Source organism: Terrapene carolina, unplaced genomic scaffold, assembly GCF_002925995.2.
Source record: "Terrapene carolina triunguis isolate 2854851 unplaced genomic scaffold, T_m_triunguis-2.0 Scaffold96, whole genome shotgun sequence".
NCBI classification, from domain to species: Eukaryota; Metazoa; Chordata; order Testudines; family Emydidae; genus Terrapene; species Terrapene triunguis.
Window position 1 is genome coordinate 65,414,940 of NW_020664447.1, and position 12,040 is coordinate 65,426,979.

The following is a 12,040-nucleotide window of genomic DNA, read 5'->3' on the forward strand; positions in this document are numbered from 1 at the left end:
TCCCTGACGGGCCGCGTGCCAAAGGTTGCCGATCCCTGTACTAGGAGATGAATGAAAATGTAGAGGTCTGGGTATTGATTTGGTGGAGCTGTGCATGGGGCAAGGGGACAAGAAACACCACAGAAGCAGACTGTAAGGGGCTGGGACCTAGGTAGTCTTGCCTAGCAGTCACAGCTGAGCTGGAGTCTACATGTCAAGGACAGCTGCAAGATGGCAGTCCGTGAGCAGGGGTTGGAGGAATCGCCAGAGCCAAACTCAACAGACCCGAGATCAGATGTTGTACCAGGCTGGAATCAGAAGGCCAGAGTCAAGGTGATGCCAGAACCTGGAGATCAGAAGACAAGGTGTGGTTGGGAGTTACAGCACATCAGAAATCTATGTGTAGGGCCCTCCCAAATTCACGGTCCATTTTGGTAAATTTCACTGTCATAGGATTTCAAAAATTTTAAATTTCACAGTTTCAGATATTTAAATCTGAAATTTCACAGTGTTATAACTGAGGGGGTTAACTGTGGGGGTTATAACTGTGACCCAAACAGGAGCTGGGTGGGGGTCGCAAGACTATTGTAGTGGGGTCACCGTATTGCCATACTTACTTCTGCACTGCTGCTGGCAGTGGCGCTGCCTTCAGAGATGGGCGGCTGGAGAGTGGCGGCTGCTGGCTGGGTGTCCAGCTCTGAAGGCAGAGCCACCATCAGCAGCAGTGCAGAAGTGAGGGTGGCATGGTATGGTATTGCCACCCTTACTTCTGCACTGTCACTGGAGGTGGGTCTGATCCAGCCCCAGGAGTGGCCTGTGCAGGGGAAGATGAAGTTCCGTCCCTCTGCAGGCTGGATGGTGGTGTGGATTTAGCCTGACTGCCACCATTTCAAGGGAATAAAGGCAACTGTATGAAAAGGATGGGGCAAAGTTTGCTTTTAAAGGGACAGCCTCATGGAAAATATTTTATTTGCAGTTAAAAAAATCAAAATCAAATTCACAGTAGAAAACAAAACACACACACACATTTTATCACTGTTGTATGATCCTTTGCATGATTGTTGCTGTAACCTAACAAAGTGAATATGGTGGACATTAGGCTGCCTGGGTGTTAGTAACAAAGGGAACTGTTTCCAAAAGAGCCTATTGTGGACACACGGTTGCCAGATCCTCAGTTTGGAAGAAAGCAAAAAATTTCCTAGTAAACTGTAGGCAGAAGGCAGAATTTTTTGCCATTGATTCTATCTGGTCTCCTAGGTTAAGTGATGAGTAGAACAGGACCCAAAGACTTTCATTACTTTGATGAATGGAGACAGACACCTTTGATGGAAAGGGAGAACAATGTCCTAGCTACCGGGTACTTCTAAACATTTCCCCTTTCTGACCATTTTGGTCTTGCCCTTGTTCAGTCTGAGCCAGCTGCTCTTTATCATGTGCTGATCTCCTTTAAGGCACTGTGAGATCTTTGTAATGGTGTTGGTTGTGGCTGTGATAAGGGGGTATATGTACTGTGTGTTATTGGTGCACCATTGGCAGAGGAACCCATGGTGTCTTACCACCTACCAACATGCTCTCATGTAGATATTGGAGAGAGGAGGGGAATGGTGGCAGCACAGATCGCTATGAGATTATACAACTGAGGGTTTTGGGGGAAAGTGGATCAGTTGCCTATTACCACGCTCTGGCTCCTGTTGGGAGAGGAATGATCGGAGCCAAGGTAGTGCTGCGCCACCTACATCGCGTGAGAAGGTCAGTGCTCAGATGTGTCAAACGCTTCAGGGAGGTTAAGTAGCATAAGCATTGAGATGTAGCTTCCACCCACTGCCAGGAGGAGCGTGTCTTTTAGTCCCATGAGAGATATCTCCATGCTGCAGCCGAATTGTGAAGCATCTAGGATGCTGGCAAATGCCACTTGGTGCTAGAGCTCAATGGTCAGTACCCTTATACATTCAGGTTCATCTGTACATTCAGCTGTCAGTCCTGATCTTTGGTTGTTCAGTGGGTGGGACCGGGAGAGCATGCTGGTAAGCATTGTGCCAATCTGTTCTTTTAAAATCATACTATTAAGTTTTGTCCATGGTCTGAAAGAGCAGCATGTGTCATAAGATGAAATGAATAAAAATAACAGAGTAGGGGATGTTGGTCAATTGCTCCCATCACAGGGCATTATTGCTGAAGTAGACAGTTGCTGTTCAGGAGAGGACCAGAAGTGGAACAGGAGCGGGTGCTCTGCTGGTAAGGTGCCCTCACAGAAGGGAGTAGGCCCTTGGTTAAGAGGGCTGTTGCAAGTCACAGAAAGCCACGGATAGGAGAAGCCTCTGATGACCACCTGACTTATGCTTGGCTCAAGCGAAGTGCTATGAAAGTTCTCCGTGTATGTGCATACTCACACAGCACCCACAAAATCTTCTAAAACTCAAACAACCCCTCCCCACCCCGACTTCTTGCAGGGGTAACGGAAAATTCCAGTTTTCAAACAAGATCCAAGAATGCGACTTCATCTTTTAAAATTCCACATTTAGAAAAAGCCAACTGACCAACCCCTCCATATCAGTCTCTGTACTTGGAGGATTTGAAGTTACCAGAGGAAAAGGAAAGTGGTTGTGGTGAAAGCACTTTGCAGCTCCCTGCTTCACAGAGAATTTATTCAACCTTCACTTGCCTTGAGAAAGAAAATCTGCTGCCTTTTATTATTATTAAAGCTGCACAGTGATCGATTTCCAATGGCAGACACACAATTAGTTGTTTATTCAATAGGATAAACTGGTAAAAATGCATTTAGCAGTAATTTGGGCATTCTGAATGCCTAGTAATAAAATACTTTGTATTTATACTGCACTTTTTATCTGATGCTGTCAAAGCACTTTACAAAGGGGGGTGTCATTATACCCATTTACAGATCAGGAAACTGAGGTATTGAGTGGGGAAGGTCACATGGCAAGTCAGTGGCAGAGTCCTGGATAGAACCCAGCTCTCCCGATTCCCAGTCCCTTAGATAACAGAACATACTGCCTTCCAAATGGCTGGACATCAACGCCATTCTAGACTACAGTTTTAGGAGCTGATAGGCCATATTTAACGGGAAAGTTAATTTCCCTTCATTCAAATCTAAGACCTCGGAGCTGACTTATGGCATGAGTGCTGTATTCTCTCTTCCCTGTAGAGGAGACATAACATCATAAAATCAAAGTTAAAATTAAGGAAAGGCTCGGTTGGCCTTGAAGATTCCTTGAACCCTTATTGCAGGAAAGGAGCAGACCCATTCTCCCTTAACGCCTATTTCATTTTAGTAATCAATGTCATGTATACAGAGCTAATTGTGTGGTAGGCAATTAGACATGTGTGAAGGCAAAGTGCCTTCCCTGAAAAGCTTAGTATTTGAAGAGCTTCTATAAGATCAGTTATGGGGGAAAGTTTTTGAAAGCACCTAAATCCAACTGACTTTCAATGAGATTTAGGCTCTGAAGTGCCTAAGTCCCATTTGAAAATGGGACTTTGGCTAAGTTGCCAAGGCAGTTTTGAAAATTTTACCATGGACTCCTCAACTTCTCAGAGCCTGACAGAGAGGCAGAGAAGCAAAGAGCAGAAATATTTAAGTTACAAATTTCTTTTCCTACTACTTGATCAACCTTGTTGATCTGGATGTTTGTTCCTGGACATGCTACCCTCAAGGTAGCAACAAAGATAGGGAGAAACAATGTGTAACGGTAGTTAGAACAGTGGGCTGGGATTCAAGAATCTGGGGTTTTATTCCCATCCCTGCCACTGACTCACTGTTTCACCAGCAATCATACATACATCTGACTCCAGCATATTTCATGCAGACACAAACAAAAATATTTAAGACACCATCCAAAATCAGCAGATTACAACACTGAGCAGTCTCAGTTTCAATTCCTTTAACTCTGACAAGGTTTCTGAAGACAAAGAATTAAAAGTTCAGGGTTGGCGCCTGTTTCAATGTGGTGGAAGAGCTTATTCCAGCTGCTTGGAGCAGCAATCCAAAAAGCCTGTGCCTCTCTCAATCAGTTTTAGCTCCAGGCACTTTCAAACCAATAGACTGGATTGAATGAAGGGTGTCTTTGCAATCTGCTTTGGAAAAAAAAGTGAATATAAATAGGCTGGTGCCAAACTCTGAACACACATATATACAGTGTGGTAGACCAAGGCAGCTGCCTCACTCAGAGACTTGGCCAATTAAGTCAAATTGGAGAGGTCACAATGATGGGCCTGTGGTTAAGAAGAAAAAAAATACAAACCTGCTGAGTGTATCTTGCAATAGTTCCACTCTCTGCAGTGATACCCCAGATGCTTTGACAGTGAATAGACAACAACCCCAACCAACAGGGTCTCTTCCCAGCCCCCATTCATGCAGCTTATTGTACAGTGCTTTGAAAAGGAGGTCTGGGAGCGTTTGTCTGAAATGGTTCGAATGCACCCAAGACATGAGGAGGAGACATTTTCAGGGAGGTATTTCAGTTGCAATATATTGCAAATGACAGGGCAGAGGAAAAGTGTAAGTAAAATCTCTTGATGGTATCTTTCAGGGTCAGCAATCCTTGAGAGCAGATAGTCAAACTGCTAAGAATTAAACACCATGGCCCAGTTATTTTGTAGTATAACTCCACTGAAGCCAATATGCTGGTAGTGAACTGTGCTTTAGAGTTTGACCAGCTCAAGTTCCGATTTTGTAGTTGGTAACACTTCTTTTCCTCCATAATGCTTAGCAGTGCAGTTTCCACATGCCTCAGTCATCCACATACCACAAAACCACCATGCAGTTCTGCAAAAGCAGTACCTTCTGCTCACGAGAGGGCCATGGTTTAGATAGATGGAGAACAAAATTATTACATACCTCAAAAATAAATTGAAGATAGCATTAGCTCCGAGCTGAAAGAACTGACAGTTGGTAAAACCCAGTCTGGAGCCCACAGGCGGATGGACTCCGTTGCCACAAATACCAGTTAGAACTTTGCATGAAATGAGCAGAGTGACTTCCAGCTGAGACACTCTGAGCACAGCTCCTACCCATTCAGTAAAAGGGAGGTTTCTCTCCAGCTCACCGGGCAGGCCTGCTGTTCACAGACCACAAAAGACCCATTTTGAAATTCAGCTGCAGAGTCCACTGCTTGCTCTGGGGAGAAAATGAGGATGGCTGCATACTCCTACAGCCCCTTTCCAGGATCTTAAAGCACAGGGGCCAATTTTATCCTAGGTGACAGGCAAAGGAGTTACACTGGGGTGTACACTGAGGCTAGGTCTACACTACAGCGGGGTTCCGACCTAAGATACGCAACTTCAGCTACGTGAATACCGTAGCTGAAGTTGCGTATTTTAGGTCGGCTTACCTGGCGGTGAGGACGGGGGAAAGTCGACCGCTGCCGCGCTGCCGCCGACTCCGCTGCCGCCTCTTGCCGAGGTGGATTTCCGGAGTCGACAGCAGAGCGATCAGGGATCGATTTTACCGCGTCCTCACGAGACGCGGTAAGTCGATCCCCGATAGACCGATTGCTACCCGCCGGATCGGCGGGTAGTGAAGACATACCCTGAGTTACATTTGGCCTAATGACTTTACCAAGCCACTGTCTTGCCACACTTTGGTCAGGTGCAGCCACTGAGTTTCCCTCCTCACTGGGATGTTGGTTTAGTTTAGCCCCTGGCCCAAACCAACAAAAACTCTCCCTTTCTGGTGTAAACAAAGGGGAGTGAAACAAAGTTCAACAAAAGCAAAAAGTAAAAAAACAAAACAAAACACCACTACCGTTTCACCCCTTTGGTGCAGGGCCCACACCTCTTGATCCAAGGCTTCCAAGCAATCTTTTACCAAAGAAACCCCACTCGTCCCCAGGGTTCTCTTCTCCAATCTGCTTCTTGGCCTCTTCCCTGGTCTCTTCAGACTGCTTTCTACAGTCCCTTTCAGGCCCCGTCTCCAGATCCTACTGCCAGTCTTATCTACTCCTGGTCTGCCAGTTGCTCATGGAAGCGGCACATGAGAACACCCACAACCAAACTTGAGTTGGACAGAGTGGCATGCCACTTTGAAGCCGATCAGTAGGTCTTCAGTTTGTACTTTACATCTTCAAAGTCAATACCAGATGATAGAACACCTCTTACTCTGCACGAATTGAACAACATTGCTATTCAGCATTGGTTTTGCCTCAAAGCTAAGACATTTGGGACTAAGTTACTAAGTGCTGCACTGAAGTAATAGGACAACAAATCAAACTATCCACCCTACTTGCTCCCTTAGGGATCAATACAAATGTGAGCTTGAAAAAAAAAATCAAACCTATTGTTTATAACATCTTATGCTGACTGTTAGAAATGCCACTGCAGCAGAATGGTGAAGCCCCAATACACCACCATTAGTAAAACAGATCGCAAATTTTCAGGGACTCTTCGCTGTGGAAAAAAATGGCTAACTCAGAGATGAGAATCTTGTAGTGGTGATCTAAACATGTAACTATCTTTCATTAATTACACCCCTAAGAAACCAATGCTTAAGAGGCCTACATAGCTCAACACCCTTGCTTTCCTACTAATAATTTTTGGTATTAACAAAGCACCATTATGGTTCATAACTAATCCATAAGGGATCCATGTGATAATGTCATCTCTTATCACAATCTCTTTTTAACCTTCCATCCTATTCTTCCTCTACTCTTCCTGCTTTTTTCTGTAAAAATATATGGCGAGCAACAATAAATTTATCATTAAAAAATACAAATAAATGCCTTGCTCAAGAGGTCACACAGTCTAAGAGTGAGGAACTCAGGAATCCTGATGCCCAGTCCCCAGATCTAACTACTAGACTGAACTCTTTCAATTTGACATAATATGAGAGTTCCTTCCCAGGGCTGTTAAACTGAGCCTGTCACTCAATTCACTTTGTTTATATATTTTAAAAAGACTACTAAGGCATGATCCTCAACTACTGAAATCAATGGGAACTTTACAGTCCCTAGCTAGAGGCATAAGTCTTCAGAGTGGACACTAGGAGTGAAATCCTGGCCCTACTGAGTTCAATAGCAAAACTCCCATTCTCTTCAGTGGGGCTATGACTTCACCCCTAATGTTCACACTTTTCCAGGAAGATTCCATCTCTTTTGCTACACCCCAAAATGCAAACACAAAAGCTTCCATCTCTGTTTCCCAGGATGCTGATCTATTTGGTCACACATATAGGTCAACATATGCAGTCCTGAAGACAGAACACATACCCACTGGGTACACTGCCTCTGTATAGTTAATAGATCCACTTAAATGGGCCCGTCAAAAGGTTGTCCCCATCCTGTGGAACTTGCAGTCCTCTACTGAACCTTTTGTCAGCTTGTCCATGAGAAGATGGGGTAGTAAGCAAAGCACCGTCATGAGACAGACTGTCATATGACGTGCAGTGTAAAGAAATTAAAGGACCAAAATCTGTTTTTGCCACAAATACTTTATGATCCTTTTTATGACACAACAAATAAATCATAAAAGCAACTTTCAGAGACTCTTAATCAATACATGAATAATTAATAGTAACTTGGCATTTATATAGCACCTTCTATCTCAAAGCACTTTAAAGATTAAGGCAACAAGTCCCACCACTAGAGCTGGTTGGGAATTTTTTCTAAAAAATGGGTGGTCTGAAAATGCCAGTTTGTCAAAACTGACACATCAATTTTGACAAATCAAATTGATAAAAACGGCTAGAGGCTGATCTCTGTAAAACTTAGGGTGACCAGATAGCAAATGTGAAAAATTGGAACGGGGGGGGTGTGTGTGTGTGTAATAGGAGCATATATAAGAAAAAGACCCCAAAATTGGGACTGTCTCTATAAAATTGGGACATCTGGTCACCCTAGTTAAACCTAATGACCCAGTTTCTGCATACTATTTCCTATCCAAACCTAGAAAGTGAAAGCATTTTGAGATACCCAGCATTAATATTGCATGCATATTATTTCTCATGCTTTGTAGAAGCCAGATTTCACACAGCCTCAGAGCTGAAAAGCAAGGAATATAAACAGAATGTATTTAACACACCCACTGTCTGTATTTAACTCACCCACAATCTGTATTTCCCACGCATGGGAACATCATCAGCCATTAGCTCTTAACAAGTTAGTCAACCAAGTAGCACAGACATGGGTTTTGGTCACATATGAGATGAGTTTATTCTCCTTTATTAAGTGCCCATGGGGCATTTATCCAAATCACCACTCAATTGTGTATTAACAACACCCTGTATTTTAGACAAGCATAGCACTGGAATAACAGGAGGTTCTGGGGATAAGGACCGAGGTACATTGGCAAAAGCTCTGGACAGACCAAGGACTCAAACAACTGATGGTGCTGCAGATCAGGTTGCGGTGTACAGGCACATTTGATTTCAAGAGAAAACTTGACCAACTTTTGTTGTCATTAAGCTTAATTACCAAGGTTTTCTTTTGTGTACCCTAACATTCATCAACTGAAAAATAAAGTTAAAAGCTAGCTGTGATCACTGTAGCTGTGCATTTGCCAGCTGCATTCCTGTATCTAGTTAGTTCCCCATGTTGAGGACTGCCACAACACTACCTTTAATTAGGGTGACCAGATGTCCCAATTTTATAGGGACAGACCCGATATTTGGGGCTGTGTCTTATATAGGTGCCTATTACTCCCCACCCCGTCCCGATTTTCCATACTTCTGTCTGGTCACCCTACCTTGAATGAGACTGACCTGTTAGTGGGGATTGCAGTGCTGTTCCACCTACTTACTATTGCTGTTTGTTTTTTATTTGTGATCTCCCTGGGAATATCATGAAAACCTTCTAATATTATTTAGAAATGGATATAAATGAAATCACTGTAACCAGCACAGGCCAGAAGTGTTGCTATGACAGGTTATTAAATATAGCCCAGGGAAACTACCACCTATAAAGGTCACACTTGTGCAAATTTGCTAGTGTAGAAATAACCCAGCCACTTGGAAACTAATCTAATTTGGGGCATTTTATATGCCCTGTATATGGCATAACCCAGCATCATTTATCTCAATTTAGAGTAAATATTAGCACTGGTGGAATAATGGGAGGAAAAAGCACATTCTCAAACATATTTGCAAATTACACAAATTTGATTTGCTACTATTCTTGGGGACATAATACTGATTACTTGAGAATATTGGAACAAGCTCTAGAACTCACAAAAGTGTTTGTGAAGCTCAAAAGTTCTGTGTATATGTATTGGAAGACGTGCATTTTAGGGAGCAGAAGAAAGAAATACCATACAACCAACCAAATGCCATGATTAGTGAATTATCATTTTGCAAACAACCTATAATTTGAAAATTATTTGTCCACTCCACTATGTATTCAAAGCCTACATTTACACTAAATTTACTTGGTCCTGCCTCAGCGCAGGGGACTAGACTTGATGACTCCTCAAGGCTCCTTCCAGCCCTACATTTGTATAATTCTATAATTAGCAGAAGTTAGGAATGATTCATAGATGAATCACGAGACAAAAAAATGCCTGCATTTGCTATTTTTTTGCCTCAACAAATACCATTTACCATCATTAATAAAAATGCCCTCAAACTAGTTTCATGAAAGTTATTTCATGGGATAATTTCCATTCAAAAGTCTGACTGGTGCTAGGAAAAGGAGAAGTGCAAAGTATTACCCGATCCAGTCATATGGTCACATTCTAGCTTTTGGAAAAAAAACAAAATGAAAAAAAAAAAAAAAAAAAAAAAACCACAGCAGGCCTAGTACAAATAAGACTCTGCTAACAAGATTAAACAAGGGGAAGCAACCAGAAAGGGAGGGTCCTTGGACAAATTAAAAGCAAAATAATCAGAAAAAGTCAACATGTGAAAATGCAACTTTAGTGTGAAACTGACATTAACATGAGGACATGGGGGGCAGTGGAATGGACAAGGTAAAGATTTTTCCCTGTGGACAGACAGACAGACATATACACACACACATATATATATGAGAAATTTCAAATGCTTCAGACATCAAGCAACTTAAAATTGAAAAAATTAGGAATGCAGAATTTCAGTGTCTCTCTCTCTGTGTATACACACACAGACACACATGGAAATTCTGCTTTTCTAATTTTTTCAAGTTTAAGTTGCCTGATGCCTGAAGTATTTAAATATCCTGTAGTAACATCAGTAGCAATCCTACTGACAGGAAATCATTAAAATACATTTCTCTGGAATCATGAAGGAAACCTTCCCTCCCCCCAAAAAACATGAGTAATTGCATAGAGCAGCTGAGAAGGAGGTGGATGGGAGCAACTTCCACATATCCTTTATAAGTGACTCATTAACCCTTCCCTCCACACTGTACAATAAACCCCTGGTGTTTATACAAAAAAGATAACGTACTCTATATTATTGTAAGATAAGAGCTCATTTGGTAGCTCAAGGGTTGCTAGTTTGCATGTAAATAACAATCATTCTATACAGGTATCTAAAGGGTATAAGAGGTTGAGGAATGGTCAAAGAGAATATAGCTGGGAGTAATGGCATGAAATTGAGGCAGGGAAATTTAGGCTGGGTATGGAAAAACTTAGGTCTGTGGGGAGTCTCCAAGGGAAGCTGTGGAAGCCCTGTCATTTGAGTCACACACAATGTATAAAACGCTGGAGGGAGCAGTCTTGCCCTGGCCTCTGGAGGATGACTGGATGATTTTAAAAGATCTCTCTCATCTCTAATTTCTAGGATTCCTTTACATGTCTCCACTCCAACAGGACTGTAAATCACATCCCTGCTCTCTCCCCCGCCTCTTGCCCATCAAGTGACTTTAAAAGAATGAGGTGTAATATCTGCTCTTGGTTTAGGGGGGAGAATTCTCCACCCTTTTTACATTTTTTCCCCATAGAGCCGAGCGTATTCCCTGGACAATTTGCTAGGCTAGGACAACATGCAGTGCATTCTATACTAAAATATATTAACAAACGCACCTTGGTAGACTATAACAATGATCCTCGGTGTGTGTGTGTGTATTGTAAAGAGCTGCTGCTGTTGTGTGTGTGTATTGTAAAGAGCTGTTGCTGCTGCGTGTGTGTGTATTGTAAAGAGCTGCTGCGTGTGTGTATTGTAAAGAGCTGCTCTCTCTGTGTATTGTAAAGGCTGCTCTCTCTGTGTGTGGTAAATAATACACTTCCGAGAATGCTAGGAGGTCCGTAGTGAACAGTGGTTTCGGAGGAGGGCTCCGAGGAGTAACGATTGTCCAGGGAGACGCCTTCCCAGTCTCCACCTGCCCTGCCTGCTCTAGGGCACTTTCTGTGGATAAAGCCAGAGACACACGGGAGGGAGGAGAGGTCACATTACCTTGGAAACCGCCTAGAGAGTCCTCAGCCACCGCAAGCAGAGCAGGGGAATGGGCGAATCAAAGCGCCAGCAGCAGCGGGAGGAAAGTTGAGCGGCAGGCTCTCAGGTCAGCAGCAGCAGCAACCCAGAGAGGGAGGCACAGAGCCGCTGCCCCTGAGCGGTCCCCTAGTGAGGACTCCAGCTCTCTCCTCCTCCCCTCCTCTTTAGAGGAAGGGAGCTTTGCAAGAGCACAGCCTGATTGGGCAGCATCCTGAGCCTGAGGAGGAGAGGCAGGGAAAATGGGGATTGGCTGGAGGGGGGAGTGGAGAGGGGGGTGTCCCCTCCCCTCTCTCACCCAACACTGTGGTGCTGCTGGGCAGGCTCTGGTGCCCAGGTTCTCACCTCTGGGGTTCGCTGCTTACAGTCGGTGAGCTCCTAGATTTGCTCTGACAGGTCTCAGATCTAACCTTGTTTATCAAGTTTCTTCGAATGCAGGCATGGATTGTACAGCCCCTTCCCTGGAGAAGTCGTTTTGGGGGGTGGGGGGAAGAAAGGGGGCAGGTAGTAAATTCACAGGTAAATGGCAAAGCCTTTCTATAGATCATAAAATAACATCGTAGCATTTAAACCAACTCCAGATTCCTTGTTCACATCCCTCCCCCGTCACTATTTGAGTTTTCAATATAAAAAGAAGTTACATGTGTTAGTAAAATATTGTAGCTAAAAATATCACTTAACATTATGGTTGGGACACAAACAGGTGGT

At 43.5% G+C, this 12,040-nt stretch overlaps 1 protein-coding gene across 1 annotated transcript in view; it reads right to left on the reverse strand.

Moving 5' to 3' along the window:
• The window catches only part of STON2 (stonin 2), a 99,872-nt gene extending 88,508 nt beyond the window's left edge, over positions 1–11,364 (reverse strand). Inside the window, exon 1 of the mRNA XM_029911490.1 lies at positions 11,297–11,364. The gene's annotated coding sequence lies outside the window, so the exon portion shown is untranslated. The remainder of the gene's footprint in view (positions 1–11,296) is intronic.
• Between the last annotated feature and the right edge of the window lie 676 nt (positions 11,365–12,040).